General features: G+C 34.5%; 1 long non-coding RNA gene across 1 annotated transcript in view; it reads right to left on the reverse strand.

Moving 5' to 3' along the window:
• Positions 1 to 18,458, reverse strand: part of LOC112477889 — a 35,358-nt gene that overhangs the window by 6,653 nt on the left and 10,247 nt on the right. The window contains exons 2-3 of the long non-coding RNA XR_003045616.1: positions 8,412 to 8,453; positions 5,960 to 6,087 (exon numbers count right to left, since the gene is read on the reverse strand). This is a non-coding gene — a long non-coding RNA (uncharacterized LOC112477889). The remainder of the gene's footprint in view (positions 1 to 5,959; positions 6,088 to 8,411; positions 8,454 to 18,458) is intronic.

The following is an 18,458-nucleotide window of genomic DNA, read 5'->3' on the forward strand; positions in this document are numbered from 1 at the left end:
CTACAGAACCCCCCTCTTCTGCCTTTTTGTGGTGCAGTTGCTGTCAGGACAGAGAGAGAGTGGGTGGAAGGTGCTCGGTTTATTAAACACAATCTGACAGCCAAGCCACCAAAACAAGATGCTTCCCGCACAGCTGCGCTCACCTCTCCCCGACCCTATTCCACGTGGTGGGGTTGGAGGGAACCATGATTTTCAGATTCCCTGAGATTTTTCTCTCCGTGCTTATTTAGCCTACATGATTAACCCTGCCTATAATTACAGTCTCAGACACTTTGCTTCTAAAAGCCCTTGGCCTATTTCCGGGAGAGGGAACAGTAGCTGTGGGTTTATAGCAATTCAGAGTTAGAGTTTTAATCACAGTGCAGGGAAGGGGGAAAGCCCTGCACACTCAGGGTCATGAGAGAAAGAAGCAAAAATGTTCCCAAACTGTTGATTTCATCTTGGACAAAGGCAAGAACTCTGACACTATAAGGACTTTTTTGGGAGTTAACTTACATGGTAAACTTTTAAGTTCCACAGATCTGACTTGAAGGGAGAGGCATTTTCTTTCACTTGGCAGTGACATATAAGACTGAGGTCCACCTATGCTTTCTCCTCATGCTGAAGTCATGATACCAGGTATAGCAGACGCATATGCACCCAGCACGGAGAACCATCCATTCAGCTCTTTTTTATCACAACCTACCACTTCTGAGGCAGTATCAAAGGCTTGCAAAGACGTTTTAAACCAAGTTTACTGGGGCTAGTAGTTCCTAATTTTGCCTTACACTCCTTTATAAAAATATCACTGGTGCACACTTGTTTCACAAGCAGATCATTTCAGCATACATACTGTATGGGTAGACATTTTTCCACGTTATGAAATTTATGCCGACATAGTGTTCTCTATGTAGGTTCTCCCTAATTATTAAACACTTAGGTGGTTCTCCTTATCAATAACACTATGTGAATGTTTGCAAACCTTTCTGATTATTTTCTTAGAAAAAAATTTCTAAAAACAAAATTTCTGGGCAAAGCAATATGCATATTTTAAGAGCTTTTAAATATGTTGCCAAATTGACCATCTAAAAGGTTGTATCTTTACACTCCTCTAAGCAATGTTTTCACAGTAATTTGAGTTTTATCGCTTTTTTAAACCTTGCCATTTTGAGAGCTCAAAACTTGTGTCTCAGTGCTAAAAGATGAATTTATATCATTTCTAGTGGACAAGTATTTATATATTTTTACTTTATATGAATTTTTGTTATTACTCCTTCAGGCCCTTTGCCTATTTTTAAATTATTTATCCATTTTATGTTAATTAGGATAATCTTTTTATGTATTAAAAGATAAGTAGAAAATATTGCCCCCAGTTTTTCAATTTCAACTTAACTCCATTAATGGTGTTTTTCTTTAGATTCTAGTTCAGTTTGTTTATATCTCTTAAATCTGCCAATAATCTCCTTTTCCTAGCATACTTTAACTTGCCTAAGATTTGTAGCCTTTATGCCTACCAAAAATTGACTTTAATCCTTTATTAGCCTAGTGTTTGTAATAGGTTGTATTTCATGTCTGAAAAGATGAATTGATTATTCAATAAATGGTGATCAAACAGCTGAATATCTAAAAGGATATAAAACTTGTATTCTTACTACAAACCTTACATATACACACAAGCAAGCACAAATTCCAAGTGAGTTCAAGGTCTAAAGATAAAAATTAATAATAAATTAGAAAAACAAATAAATAGAAAGAAAGTCTCCCAATCTCAGCAAAAAAAAAAAATCTCGTATCCAAGTCTAGCAGAGAAGCAGGGGAGAGTAAGGACTTGAATAATGGTATATGAATCCTATCCACCTGGACTATAGAGCCCAAGGGACTGGCCAAATATATCACTCTGCATAAGCGAATCTTCTCACACCCATGAAAGTTTAGAAGAACCCCAATGATGACTGACCTTAGTTTCTCATCCCTGACAAGGTGTTGTGAGAGATGCATATAATTGCATTTAAAGAATATGAGGTAATGTGGCAATTCTTATATACCTGATCAGGGTCACAGATTCATATCTGATAGATTAGACAGAAAGACAGAGCTCGACAAGCAAGAGATCAAAATCCAGATTATATATATATTTTTTTAATTTCTATAAAATAATAAAAATAGAGTAAAAATGAAATGCATAAAAAGGTACAGACAAAATATACAAATGGTGAATATACATATGAAAAGATCTCAAACTCATTAGTAGTCAGAGAAATACAAATTCAAACAACTGTTAGACATTATTTTTTCATCTATAAAATTGGTAAAATCAATACCATTGATAATATCTGATTCTCAGAAAACCAGTAGAATCTCTCATGTGCGTGTAAATTGGCATAGCCTTTTTTTGGAAGGCAGTTTGACAGTACCTACTCATGTTTTAAATGTACAAACTCTTGACTCAGAAATCCACAGATGTCTTTCCTAGAACCTCCAAACAAAGGTGGTACAAGAAAATTTTTTCATCATTATTTTTTGAATTTTTATTTTTATAAGAAAAGTTTCCCTTACTATCTTGGTACATTATTCTTGAACACATGTAAGCACGTGTTCAACAGAATTGAATTTGCTCAATCAAAGGGTATACACATTTAAATTTTTATATCAATGGACTAAATGCCTACCAAAATGGTCTTACTAATGCTTTCTCCCACCAACAGAGTTTTAAAGTGCTTTATTTCCTGTTCTTGTGCCAGTATCAGCTATTGACATCTATTAACAAACAATGAGTAAAATGATTTGTAGTTAAACAATTTGCATTTCTCTAGTTAACAGAGAGGTTTTCCATCTTTGTGTTGTTAAACTTGTAAACCTGTTCTCTAATATTTTCTGAGTTTTAGAAATTTTTCCTACTGCTACTTTATCTTTTTATAAATTGAGGTAAAATATGTATAACATAAAATTTATTATCTTAACCACTTTTAAGTGTTCAGTTCAGTAATATTAAAGGACACTCACATTGTTGTGCATCTTGTCTTCAAAACTCCCTCTTGCAAAACAGAAACTCTATACCCAATAAGTAACTCATCATTTCCCTTTTCTCCAGCCCCTAGCAACCATCACTCTTTCTCTCTCTATGAATTTGACTATTCTAGGTACATCATATAAGTGAAATCCTACAGTATTTGTCTTTTTGTAACTGGCTTATTTCAATGCAATTTATTTTTAATATCAATAAACTGAAAGTAACCTACTAAAAAAAACAGAATAATTAAACTATTATATAGACATACTTTGAATGACATGCAATTATTTGTTTGTTCTATAAGAGAGACGTAGATGTACTGGCCAGGCAAGTGATAAAGATCACTATCTTGGGTGCTAGTAGTAAAAACTGGCCAGACTGTGGATATATTTTAAAGTTATTGCCAATAGTATTCACATTTGGATTGGATATGGGAGTTGAGAGAGAGAAGACACTAGTGTTTCTGGCCATGGAAAGAGAAGGCTGGAGATAGCATTTCCTAAGATTGGGAAAATAGCTGGTGGAACAGGTTAGGATGTACAGGAATCAACAATTGACTTCCAGCCACTTTAAGATATATAGTTGACATCTATAGTTGTATATGCTGCAAATGGTAGAATCGTTTAAAAGCATTTATTTTAACTCGCTGTTTCATGCTTTGAGGTTAGACCAATACATTTTTTTAAAGGATTCAGTAATTTTAACTGGCCAGCTTTAAAATATTTTGGATTTTTTTTTACTACAAAAAAAAAAAAAAATGAATGCCATATGTGAATACAATTTTTAGCCAAATTTGCATTTTAATATGGTGGCCTATTATACAATGCTACCATTTGTGTCAAATGAGTCAATTATAGTTTAATAAGACTTAGATACAGTAAAATGATTTATAATGTAAAACAGAATTAGCACATTTGGTGATTATCAAAACTGCAAGCTAAATAAAATGAGAAACTCCATCTGTTACTATCTACCTTTCACCTCTACATGAAGAAAATATAAAAAGGAAGAGTTATAGGAGCTTCTCCAAGTGGTTGCATAGCACAAAAGTTCTCATTTGGCAGGGACTGTGTGTTATTTATTTCTGTATCACCCACAGTGGCTTGTGTGTAGTAGGCATCCAATTAATTTGTGGCATTTAATCGAAGTCTATTGGACAGTAAAGAAAAATGTCACGATCATTATTCGATACGTTTGCCCAAGCATTTATTATGAAATGTTAAAAAACAAAAACAAAAAACAGCTTAACTTCTGGCAGCTTCAATTATCTACAACACAGTAACTGAGAAAATAAGTGAAAAAAGAATAACTCCCATAAAAACGCTTGTACTTTACTATTTAAGAGAAGAGCTTAGAATTATAGGCAAATTAAAATTCATTGGTTTAATAACTTAAGTGAGTAAATTCACACATACACACTGAAATACACTCAAAAATTAGAACTACAAATGAAGGAAAGCAGGATACCAATTACAAAGTAAATAATATATTAATTGCTAGTAGCATTTTTCTCTTAAAGCAAATTATAACTGATGTGCATGATGATTATGAAAATATTCAATTCTACAAATATGTCAAAGATAACACATAATCAGATGCTACAGGGAGTCAAAAGTGAATAAGATATAGGCTCAGTTGCCAAAACCTAAAAGTCCAAAGGTGAAGATATGTAAAGTATATCAACTATAAGCAGAGGCAGACTATGAAGTTTACAAAGTCAGGAATGCAAAAGAATGACAAATAAGAAAGATTGATTCGTGGAGGAGCCCAATGTCTTTCCAGGTAAAGGAAATATCAGGAACCTTTACAAGGTTAGCTGAAGCATAGGAATAAGTAGAGATTGATGAGAAACATAAGTAGAAAGGTGGGTTGGAGCCATATTATGGAAGGCACACATGCTAAGATCAAGATTTTTTTTAATTGGTAAGGGTGGATATTTGAAGATCATAGAAGAATTCTGAGCAGGGAAACAATAAAATAGAAATTTTGGTCTTGAGAAGATTAACCTAACAATATGATATAGACTTTGCTATTCAAAGTGTGGTAACCACACCAGCAACATCAGCATCTATTATCAGCTTTTTAGAAATACAGACTCTCAGGACCTACAGAATCAGAATTTGCATGTTGACAAGATCCCAGGTAACTTGTAGCATATTAAAGTGTGAGAAGAACTGGTTTAGAATAGCCCCAAGGGGAAAGACTCTGGAAATGGAAAGCCAATTACGAGTTCATTACAACAATATAATCACTACTTCCATGCCTCACTTATGTACTGATATCCCTTAGGTGAAAATGAGATGCATCTTAATTCAGGCAGTCACTGTTGTGGGAGCATGATATTTACTGGCCTTTAACCCTTCCCTCACAAAGCCCTAGACTGAATCTCTAGTTCCACTCAGTGCCATCATTTCCTTTTTCTCTGTATGCTCACATCTCAGCTTTCCCTGAACCAAATTTGTGAAGGTTCTCTGCCCTATAATTTATGACGTAACCAAATTCTCTATCTACAGGTAGTGAAATGGGTCTAGGGGACTCTGAAAGTAGTTAAAGTCATCACCTAAATCACTACAATCAACCTGAATCCCAGATATCTCAAGAAGTTGCCATCCTGAACAAGCCTGATGTCTGATCTTGGAAGCTAAACAGGGTCAGGCCTGGTTAATACTTGGATGGGAGACCACCTAGGAAGATCAGGCACTGTAGGCATAAATAATAGTAAAAAGAAAAAAAAAACCAAGTCAATCTATCTTCTTAGGGATTTTATTCTGATGCATTTTGCACTATTTTTCTCATTAAATAGAACATTTTTACAGAAGAAAGTACTTCCACACCAAGTAAGTACTCACTGTGCCTATCTCCCACCACAAATGTAACACCTTTCCCACTCACTGTTCCTTACCTTTGCACATGCTATTCCCTCGGCCAGGTAAACCCTCCCACCGATCCCACTGCTCCCACCTAACAAACCTTTATTCAGCCTTCATTATCTTTCAGGTGAGCTCCAAACCATGCCCCACACACAGTTAGCTGAGCCTTCCTTCTTCCGTGTTCCAGACCCGGTCAAGGAGGACCAAGCTTTCCCTCCAGAAGATGGTCTGCAAAAGAGTTAAGCTGTGTACTTTCGAATGTACTCTATAACATTAAATATAACTAGAGGTGCACATGAGTGGAAAGAGAAAAAAAGAAGAAGAACAAAAGAAAATCCTAACGTTGAGTGGTGAACACACAATGCAATATATATATGACGTACTGTTGAATTGCACACTTGAAACTTATTTGATTTTATTAATCGATGTAACCCCAGATAATTCTTAATTTTAAAAAATTAGCTTTCAATATATTAGCAATTTTTTCAATATTAATATCTGACCATTTTCTCATTTGAAAATGAGGCTATTTGATGAGCTATTCTTTAGTACTCTATGATTATGATTTAGTACTCTATGGTCCAAAACATTAATCATAATGGCTGGAATTTACTAAATTTCTAATATCTTCTAGCTCATTTCTTTTATATCTTATTAAAAAAACAAAAATGCTTCATTTTCAAGAGGTGTTCGCTATCTGCACTTTTAAAATAATTTCATATTCTATTGCATTTCAGGCAGCTGCTTAAATTGCAACATAAATTTCACCAGAGAATGCAAAGTTATTAGCTGAAATAGTTTCATTTCAAACCAACATCTTATTGGATTGGAATATTAGGCACAGAGCTTTAAAAAAAAATGTATGCTTCAAAATGAACTCATTGCTAGAGGTATTAAATAAATAGATTTTCCAGTGTGAACTCCCAATTATTTTAACTCCAAGTTGTTATGTTAAAAATAAACTGTCTTTCTAGAACGAATTTCTGAAATATTTATGTTCAGCAAAAATTATGCTTCTAGTATAGCTGAGATGACCTGTATTATTGTCATGGCTGAAAGGCTGAAAAGAAAAAGGATTTTTACATCATCTGAAATTATCTTTCCTCAAATTACTTGCTAATTGAAAGGGAAAAATTGTATTTATGCATCTTAACTAAGACATCAAAGCTAATATATCCAATATTGAGACAAAGGACATATGTGCCTCGTTATGGAATGCACCACTTCAGTGGTTTCCTGCCAAAAATATGTCACCTCTATCTACATCTGAGGAAATTTCAGACAAATTTAAATTGAGGTACATTCTACAAAACAATTATCTATATTCCTTTAAAATGTCATCCAAAAAATGAGACATTCAGGACATTTTCTAGATTAACCAAGACTAAAGAGATATCACAGGTTGGATCCTGGACCTGGAAGAGTAAGAGGAAGGGTTAGGGACATAACTGTAACAGATATCATTGAGACAATTAGTTAAACTTGAAAAAGAATAGAAAAAAAACGAATTTATATATGCCATGAATAACGTGACAGCTGCATTCTGAAAAATGGTGTTCACTACTAGACTGACCACAACCCGCAGCAGGGGCTTCAGGGAGCAGTTCAGAAGGGGCATCTCGAAAGTGCATCCTCTCAAATGCACTAAATACAAAGAGCTTTCTGGCTAGGAAAATGCAATTTCGAGCCCATGCCAAATAAAAGTATGATCTAAGTAAAATACATGCACTCACACACAGAAAGCTTGGAGAAGAGAGAACAAAATATACATACTGTGCAAAATTAATTTTATCTTTCTCTAGACCTCTATTCCCCCATTGGTAGAAAAAATTATTTACAATTTAAACTAAAGCCGAATTAAAGTCCAACTCAATCTCTTGACTAACACTCAAAGATTCTCCAGATTTCTAACCTCTCTCCATCTTCCTTTCTAAGGTGGCACCTGAGTGCAGGTGAGGCTTTTATGTGTTCATGCAGTTAGAGGGAGCCCATGATTCACAGGCAGCCCTCACAGTAAAGCTGGTCTAGCCTGACCCCTGGTTGTGCGGGCTGGTGCTTGCTGAGGTATAGCTAGCTGGCTCCATTGATCCTTCCAAGTCCTCACCACTAGAACTTATTCCACCCAAGCTGAGGCCTGTCTGAACTCTTGGTTCTCTCAGCATCTCTGTTGTGTGAAAAATGAGGGTGTTAGGGTTTTTTTTGACTACTGAGTGTCAAAAACTAGGCTCTACTACAATATCTGGGGGCTGTCCAGAGGACTTAATTGGACTGGCCCATGTAGGTATCAGCTGAACGTACCACTGGGCATGTTAGGATGTACAGTGAGCTATGAGCCAGGGCTAGAACTTATATGGCAGAAAATAGCTGAGAGATCAGAGATACAAAAGTCAGTAGGTACAGAAGAACCACAGCCACTGGAGGCCTCTATTTTTGTTCATACGGTTCTGTGTGCAGACTAGGGTTGAAACATAGGCTAGGCATGGAGGCCTGCCTTTCTGTTACCTTGTCCATAATTTTTCAATACGGAATTCTGGTGCTTTTTGCTGACCTACCTTGTATGTCTTCTAAATTGGTTTTGTCCTCTTCCAGTTAATCTGTTTGAGAAAAGAGGAATAAAATATGAAAAGGATAGATAGACCTATCCATCTAGTCTGTGACTTAAAACAGCATAAATGGCCACAAAAAAAACTTCTCCAATTATTCCAGAAACCATGATCCAGTGCTAAAGGGTTTTAAGAGTCGATTAATGGATTTATTAGTAAGTGTTTTAAATTTGTCTGGCTACTCCACTACTTACCTGTGATTTTACAAGTTAGCGTTCTCTATCTCTCTTTCTCTCTCTCTCTCTCTCTCTCTCTCTCTCTCTCTCTGTCTCTCTCTTTTTTCTCTCCCAATCACATATAAACACACATACACACACACAAACTTAACATATGATAAAGATAGAATAAATTGCTTTATAGCAAATTTTGGGAAAAGGGTCACAATGAAGGGAAAAAAGGCTGGATCACCACCTGACATCAGATATGTGTGGCTACCAGATGAATGAAAGACTTAATGTGAAAGGAAAAAACATATAGTTAATGGAGAGTGGGGGGAGGGGAGTAGAATGTCTTTGTGATCAAGTGGCAACACAGACCATGAGAGAAGAATACTATTCAACCATTATGGCATAGACAGATCTAACAGACAATGACAGAAAGGAAGGCAGTAACTGCAATTTTTAACACCAATAAAAGATTAATCACTAGAATATGAAAAAAACTACTGCAAATCAATTGAAAAAAAACCAGTAACTTTCAATAGAAAATGGGAAAGGACATGGACAGGCAATTTAGAGAAGAAAAAATAACAAATATAACAAAATTAATTAGTATTCAGGGAAATGCAAATGAAAATAATAGTGAAATGCACTAAATTAATTGGAAAAAGAAGAATGCTAGACCATGCTGAACATTGGCAGAGGTATGGCTACACGTTCTGATGGTGGAAGTAGAAAGCAGCAGCCATTCTAGAAATCAACCTTTCGGTCTTCACTTAAATTAGTGTATGCATAGTATATGGCCCAGCAACTTCGCCTCTGGTTCTATGTACTAAAGAAATTCTATAAAAGGACACATAAAAGGCTGCTCATTGAGCATTAGCTGATGGTGGGAGATGTTGAGGGCAACCTGGGAGAATGGATGGGCAAAAGATGGTGGATGCATGCGATGGAGTCCCATGACGAAACTAGGACCAAAGGACTCTGACATTCAGAAATACACATTGATTTTGAAAGTAAGGTACTGACGCAAAACTTAAAACACTGAGTGAGATACAGAATACAAAACTATTTTTATAAATTAAAAATACATGTATGCAAACCAACAAAACACAACTTGCTAGAACATAGATAAACAGCTACACTTTAGAATGGTTCCTGTAGGGTGAGGAGGGGAATGGAGTTGGGAATGGGGATAAAAGAGAATGAATGAGTGCTTAAATGAGCAAATATATGAGGAAGTGGCCATGCAAAGATGATGTGACTTGAACCGAGCGATGAGATTAACTTAACCCTATGCACTCAGATCTAAACTAATATAATAATCAAGGAAGTCCTCAACCTGTCACTGTGAGCTTTCAGTTATTCTCTAAACTTTGCATCACATTTCCCATCCTCAGTTACTTTGCCTTCATCCAGCAGCTACTTCTTCTCCACATTTCACTCTCTCCCCATCCTTCTCCAGCATTCTTTCTAACCCTGATTTCATCTCCCTCTTCTTTCTTTTCTTCCTGTTCTTCATTATTTTATCTTCTTCCTTAATCTCTCTCTTTCTTTTCATTTCCAAAGTTGCCTTGTTTTCTCTCAGAATGGCTTTTATCATGTATATAATGCAGATTTTACAATAATAATAATAATAATAATAATAATAATAATAATAGCAGCTAGCATTTATTGACTGCTTTCTACATGCCAAGCACCATTCAAAGCTCTTTACATACACTGCTCTTTACGCCAACTCAGGTTACTTCAACTTAGGCTTAGTGGGCCAGGAGGAAAGTAAAGCATAGAAAGGTTAAATAGCTTGCCCAAGGTCACACAGCTAGAAAGGAGCAAAAAATTAATTCAAACTCCAGGTTATCTGGTGTCAGAGTCCACACTGCTAAACACTATGCTACACTGTCTGCTATAATCTTCAGAAATACTCTTAGAAGCATATCTTATAGAACTATGTGAGAATCCTACTAAGTGTTTATTGTAGCATTGTTTAAAATAGAAAAAAAAACGGATCTTAATCTAAAATATTGGGTATGGCGTGATTTATTTTGTATAATTTCCTTTTTAAAAAGAAGTGAGTGTGTGTACATGCACATGCATGCAAAACTGTGAGTATGTATATCTGAAAAAATATTTTTGGAGAAATTATACTTAGGAATATATTCATAGTAGTTAAAGCTGGGAAAAGGGTCTAGGGCAGAAAGAAAGAAAATTTTACTTTCATTTCATTTCTCTTTCGATTACTTAAATCTTCCAACTACACATGTATTACTTTGTTAACAGAATTGTGAGATCATAGGCCATTTTTGCTCTGTTCTTTATATTTTTGTACCAAAAAAAAAAAAAATGCTTACTATATTGAATGTCAACTCTCATTGAAAAATTAAAAAATTTTAAAAGCCTAATAAACATTATTTGAATAAATATATATACTATTACTTTAAATCCATCGATGGCATGAATCACTGATGTTTCCATAATTGATATTTTCACTTTACGTTTGACATTGTTAATGAAGCACACGTTGATATAGAATACAACTTCACGGAAAAAAATAAGTAGCTTCCCTTCATAAAATGCTTGCAGCCTTGGCTTAATGAAGTAGCAGGGTAAAGACGGCATATCTCCAATATGGCAGCATGTGGCCTTTCAAATTGATTTACATTAAAGCTGAAAAACACCCTTTCCTAATGATAATATCAAAGGGAGGATAAAAGGGGAGGGAGCTAGATTAAGAATTCTTTGCAAATCCATTTAATGGTATTGAATATTTTACTTGCCAAAGACTCTTCAAGAAAATTAGATATAAAGTATGAATGAATGTTAGTTACCAAATGACCTGGATGATACTCAAAGTCCAGGTAGTTGGATGGTCAACAGGATAACAGTCAGTGTTTCCCAAGTAGGAGTGTTACGAGCATTTATACTCAGACACAGCATCATTAAATGTGAATTCAGGTATTGGAGTAGCACAGACGTCTAACTGTTTACTGACCAGAAAGAGACCCAGAGAAACGCACTGCTACCTTACTATTATTAAATATTTTTCATGGCACCAATAAAACACCGTTTTCCTCTAAGAAATTTGAAAGGTGTTCCTCTGTTGTTAACTAAGCTTTTTCCCTTCTAGAGGATTTTATAGTCTTGAACAAATTTTAAATTAATATAATGTACCCTTTTTTTGATGAAGTTTGGAAAAGACTGACTTGAAGCAAGTAAGAATTGTTTTAAATAACTTCGACCATTTAGAAGTTGTCCTAGAAGAAAAACTTTGTTTTCAATAGCAACAAAAAAAGATAAAAATAACATGCAATATATATTAAGGAGAAGACTACTCCTAAAAATACCAAAAATTAACTGAAAATTTGAAAAATTAACAGTAGTAATGATGGTAATTCACCACCACCCCTTCAAGTTAATTTATAAATCCAAGGCAAGCTCTAACAACAACAACCAACCACATCTTTGGAATCTGATTAGGAAAATCTATCAAATTTTAAAAGCACATATAAATCTTACTTCTAGGAATTTATCCTATAAATCTACTAGCCCCACGATCCATGTAAAAGGTCATTCACTGTAGCTTTGTTTGTAAAAGCAAAAGATTGCAAACAACCTAAGTGATCATCAATAGACCAGTTAAATAAATTATTGTGTATTTACCCACTGAAATACTAAGCACCTGATTAAAAACAAAATATTACAAACTATGACATGGTATCTTATCAGTTATAATTTTCATTTTAAACAGAGCTATCTTTCAGACTTATTTATAGAATTATATTATCTATCAGTCTTATACATACAATAAAAGGAAAATGTAAGTGAAATTAGTTGGTTAAGGGATTCCTAAAACAACCTCATCTTCAGAGTCCAACTTCTCTGAATCACTTTTAGAGTGACAGTTAGACACAGGAGGGTGCCTAGCTTATTTTAGGATTATATAAAGAGACTTATTCTAAGCTTTGATACTCAGATTGAATCCTACATGCTCCTAACTTTGAAGCAAATAAACTCAGTGGAAAAGGCATTCAAAATCTGGTCAGAGGATCCATATTTTGCCAGGGAATACCATCCTCTGCGCACCACTATTCTCTCCAAGGTCATCTTCAAAAATGTTGCCACATATTTGTTTTGATGCCAGAACCTTTTTAATTTTTATTGGAAGAGGAACTGGAAGGCTTTCAGACACAGACTGGGACTCATATTTTTCTCAAAGTGTATTTCAATGGTCTGTTGCCTGTAACTCCCGGGAGTTGCAGCTGCCTATCTTGTGCACGCACAAACAGTACTGACTGCACCATGAATGCTGCTTCTTGGTGGTGGTCAGAAGATGTCACTGAATGTAAACGTCACCTTAATTTAAGGTGCTAAAATGGGGGGCGGGGAGGGATGTGTCTAGTTATTATTGAAATATATTGTTTAGTGAAAAGAGCAAAGTACAGTATAATGTGTAACACACGCCACCATTTGTGTAAAAATGGGGATAAAGAATAATATATATAATTGTAGAAGCATGAAATAGCTCTAAAAGACACACACACACATACAACTGTTGTCTGGGGGATGAATACTAGGCAGCTGGAGATGGGATAGGAGGGAGAACTTCACTATACAGACGTTGTGTCTCTGGAATTTTAATCAATGGGAATATTTAATTCAAAAAATACAATTAAAAATTTATAGATTTGTTTTTGTTGTTATAAAAATAAATTGGAAATGAGATGTCACTTTATTCTTATTACAAAGCAACAGTTTTCAATGCTAGATAAAATATGTTTGCATAAGAAGTAGCTATATTCATCGCTTTATGCATACAGTTACTTCAAAAGCAAAGAGACCTCAAAGGATCCATTAGGTAAAATCTAAATGAAAGGACAAATCAGTTGATAAATCACTCTGGGTTACTAGTTAATTCCAAAAGACATTTAAAAGCTCTCAACCACAAGGAAATTGAAAAATGCCATTCCTGATCCATCTTTTCTGAACTGTGTGTACAAATATAAAAGGGATGGCAGTCATTAACTCAGTGAACTACTGAGTGACTTTTATTATGGGACTACAAAGACAAAAGTCCTGACTTCAAGGAATTCAGATTCTAGTAAGGGTAAAAGATATCATAGACTTATGATAGAACTCAACACAGTATAATGGAAGCACAGGAGGGTGTCTAGCTTATTTAAGGATTATATAAGGAAACTTAACTCCAAAAGTTAACACTCAGACTGAATTTTAAAGTTCCCTAAATCTGAAGCTAACAACTCTGTGGAAAATATGTTCAAAATCTGGTCAGAGGACCAATTTACCTCTACTCTTGGGCCTACGCCATCTGATAATGGATAAATTTAATAGTTTTATCAATTATCTCTCATACCCTCAACTTCTTTCATACTAGCTCTTTCTTCTCACATAGAAATATGCTCATCCCTTCCATCTTTCCATAAACTTTTGCTCCCATGACCCCGCCTAACTATTGCCCTACTTCTTTCCTTTATAAACTTTTTATAAAACATGCTACATTTACTATCTCTGCTCCCTCACCTCCCATTCAATCTTCTTGCCACCTGACAAATAATTACTTTTGCCCAGGTAGCCAATAATCTCTTGCTTGTCAAATTCAATTAATATCTTACCATATCTTACTTGACCTCTTTTTCTCATTCCTTGGCTTCTCAAATCTTTCAATTTGCGATCTAGCCTCACGTCATCTGAATGTCCAGTAATCTCAAGCTTTGAAACAAGATTAAGGCATTTTCAGAACGGTAGCATTCCCCAGCACCTAGCAGAACCAAACAAAAGACCTCTCTAAGAGAAGACACCATCATCCTAGGCATCAAAACATTTCCCAAATATTTTTTAAATACAATGTCCAGCAAAGACTTAAAGATAACCATGCACAAAAGGAAACAAATACCCTAAGCAAAAAACAATATAAAAAATAAGCAACAGAAATAACCCCAAAATATGATGTTATTAAAATTATCAGACACAGATGACTAAAAAGGGCAAAACGACAACTGTGTTTCTCATGTTTAAAGAAAAAATCTAAGATTAAAATTTTAGTCAGGAAACTGGAAACTATAAAAAATAGCAAAGATAAGTAAAACTCTAGAACTGAACATTATAATGCCTAAAATTAAAAATGCAACTGATGATCGGACAGTATATTAGACACAAATAGAAAAAAATTGTCAACTGAAAGACAAATCTAAAGAAACTATCCAGAATACAGCACAGAAAATTCAGAAAACAAAAAACGATACTTAGAGAATATGTTCAGAAAGTATTCAATGCTGTAAATTTTGCAAAGTAGAGAAGCAGAACAAAATGCATTCTTCCTTGGGACAACTGTGTTCCACCCCAAAAAAAGAGAGGAGAAGTGTCTGGGCCCTACATGCTCACTTTCTATTCCCAAGTTACCAAGCAAAAAATTCCTTTTTCCCCTGAAAGTGAGGGGACAGAGAGGGGTAGAGAATATTACAATGACTGATAAAGCTAGGCCACTGATAATTTAGGCCACCCTGAATTATTTATTATTTTAGTCTAGGGCACTGTGACAAATTTGTTTGTGGGGTACAGGAAGGAGAGATTAGGGAGAGAGAAAGTGAGTGTACACATAAGGCGAATCTTAATAAAGCTATAAAACCTATACCCAGGTTAGAAAGTAATAAAGAAGATACCTCAGATATTTCCAGGAGTTATTAGGACAAAAATAAAGAGTAGTAGGAGCAGATACAAACTATTGGGAGAGATAGGGGAGAAGAATTGGTTAATACAAAATCCAGGTGAAATATAATTCCTTCTAGTATATCAGTCTTGGCCTACATTCCCTTGAAAAATATCAGTTGCACAAAAGCACTTTTTAAAAGGGTGCATTTTTCAGATAAAGTTTGAAAGCAGTTTCAATCAGAGGCTCAAATAGAGTTAGAAAAGATATCATCTCAATCCTTCCATCTTTAAAAATACCCCTAAGCAAGCCATCTCAGAAAAATAAAAATACATCCTATAAAGACCTCCAGAGATTTTACATGCCACCGCAGTAACTAATTTCAGCACTTAGCATGAGCTCTTTTTATCAACAAAATTTACTATCATTTTGAACCTTAACTTGAATTTCTTTAAAAAAAAAAGAAAAAGAAAAAGAAAAAAAGACTGAACTAAATTAATTTGACCTACAGCTTATGTCTAATTTTTTTTCTCTCCTGTAAGATAAATATTATATTAGTTACATAAGACTGGTGTTAAGATACCTTGTTGAACTCTCAAGCAAACCTCCCACAAAAAATAGGACGTTATATGAGAATGAAAAGCACCAAAAAAGGATTGCTCTTCATCATCATGCTTGACGGCTCTGATGTAGGTGCAAGATTTATGATGCTGAAGTGAATTCTCTGACTTTGTAGAAATCAATGAAAGTAAAATTTAATTTAAACTTTTTATTAAAATAACATAAATTTTAAGATGAGACTTTCCTGTCATAGTAAATCACCAAGACTGGTGAGGATTACTAGAGGTAGAACTACAGAATCATAACTCAAGCGCCTGAATTATACCCTTGAAAAAAGAGTATGGCCCTTTTGGGCCCATCGGGAAAAGAAAAGTTGAGTCAAGTCTATACAGCACAGGTACACCATTCTATTCACATCAACAGTTGCCAGAAATAGTGATTGGTGTGGCCAGGTCAATTATACAGTAATATTCAGTGACTATTAAAATTACTGAAATGTGAGAAGGAGCCATGGTATACACTGTCCTTTGAAACACAGTGATACAGCTTGAGAACTGGTAATATTATTAAAAAGTATACTAGTGGCATGACATTGAACTAGCCCAGGCCGCTAGCTCCCTCTCCTAACCCAATCCTAAAGAAACAAAACCAAACAGAAAAAAAGAAAACAAGCACAACAAGAAAAAACAAGCAAAACAAAACAAAACACAACCAAGAGGAAATCACATGCATTTAAAAAGCTAACATAAAATCCATAAGAGACCCCTGAGAATCCAGAAGGTAGTTATGATGTTGAGAGAAGAGGAAATGGTAGTGTCACCAATAGGCTGAGCTTCAGACTACCTATTCTTTTTGGATACTCATTAAAAGCCAAGGTAACAAATTCCCCCAGGAGAATATAAACTCAGAAGAAAAAATGGCATTTGATGAGCAGAAGTACTATAAAACAAAAGACAACACAATAACATACAACAAACAAAGCTGAATTAATGGAATAAATACATTAAGAATTTAAAGTAAGCATAAGATCAAGTATTGCTGACATGATGCAGAAACAAGAATTTTAAAGAAGCACCAATTAAGAATCATGAAAGACAGTGTGGATACAATGAAAACTAGTGAGCTGGAAGATCAAGCCAAAGAATCATCCTAGAAGGATTCAGGGATCAATTAACAGATGAAACGTAGATGGGATACTATGAATATATGTTAAAGATATAAAAATAGAGTGTTACCATCTGCATAATAGTATAATGGGAGAGTAAACAAAAGGAAGAAAATATTTGAAGAATTAATAACTGACAGTTTCTCAGAATTAAGATGGAAGACCTCAGATTAAGAAGATACATAATGTACCATGAGCCAAAGAGGAGAGAGGGAAAATGTAGAGAAACTAAATGTTAAGAGAAACTAAAGGACTTCAAAGTCTAAGAGAAAATTCCAAACGCTTCCAGAAAGAAAGAACAATTCAACTACAAAAAATAAAATTCAGATTATTAGTTTTCTCAACAGCTACACTAGAGGCAGTGAAATATTTTTAAAGTGTTTTAAGAAAAGAATATTAAACTTAAAATTTTATGTCCAGTAAAGCTATCGTTTAAATATGAGAAGGCAATAAGAACATTCTGTGTATACAAATCCTCAGAACATTTACCACACAAAGACCTGCTGTGAAAATTCCTTAGAAAAAGTACTCTAGCAGGAAGAAAAATAATAATAATAAAGCCAGCTACAAGGGAAGTTAGGGTGAGTGAATAATACAGTAAAGTTTATCTAAAAGAGCAAGAGCAAAAAAATAAATATTCATAATAACCCAGAATTAACACTGGATGATACCTAATGACAATTCTTCAAGGAAGAGGGAAGTAGAGGCTGGAGTCAGAAGTGAGACCCCATTTTACAGATGAGGAAACTGAGGCACTGAGAGGTTAAGAAACTTGAACAAGGACACACAGCCAGTATGAAGCAGTGTCAAAATTCAAACTCAGGCAGTCTGATTCAGTCCAATCCTCAAAGGGAAAATATAGATATTGATAAAATCAAGAACCGTGACAGGAAAAAAAGGCAAAAGAGTAGGCCTTAATAAGTTTTAAATAACCACCAGATAAATTAAAATTTTAAAAAGTATAACTCTAATAAGCATAAGAATATTTTATTTGTTCATTGGAAAGAAGAGGAGGAGAAATAGGAACTCAAATGGAAGTATGGTAAAAAGATATTGCATCATGAATTACATGGTCTCAACTCTAAATATGACAATAACTAAAATCAATGTAAATGGTTAAACTAATCAACAAAAAATAAATAGGGTATCAAATTGGCTTAAAAACAAACAAAAATAAGATGCAAAAATAAGTTTTCTACAGGAACCCACTTAAACACAGAAAGGTTGGACATGAAGGAAAGGAAAAAGACAAAATAGGCAAGTATGAACCAAAAGAAAGCCAGAGAAACAATCTTACTGTCAAATGCAAGTGACTCCAAGGCCAAAAATATAAATATTATATAAAGATTTTAATATATATAAATAAAAAAGGTACAATGATAATATCCCTACATGTATCTAACAATATCTCAAATAATAATAGTTCATCTTCATTTAGCACTTATCAT

This window comes from Pteropus alecto, unplaced genomic scaffold (assembly GCF_000325575.1).
Source record: "Pteropus alecto unplaced genomic scaffold, ASM32557v1 scaffold131, whole genome shotgun sequence".
NCBI classification, from domain to species: domain Eukaryota; kingdom Metazoa; phylum Chordata; class Mammalia; order Chiroptera; family Pteropodidae; genus Pteropus; species Pteropus alecto.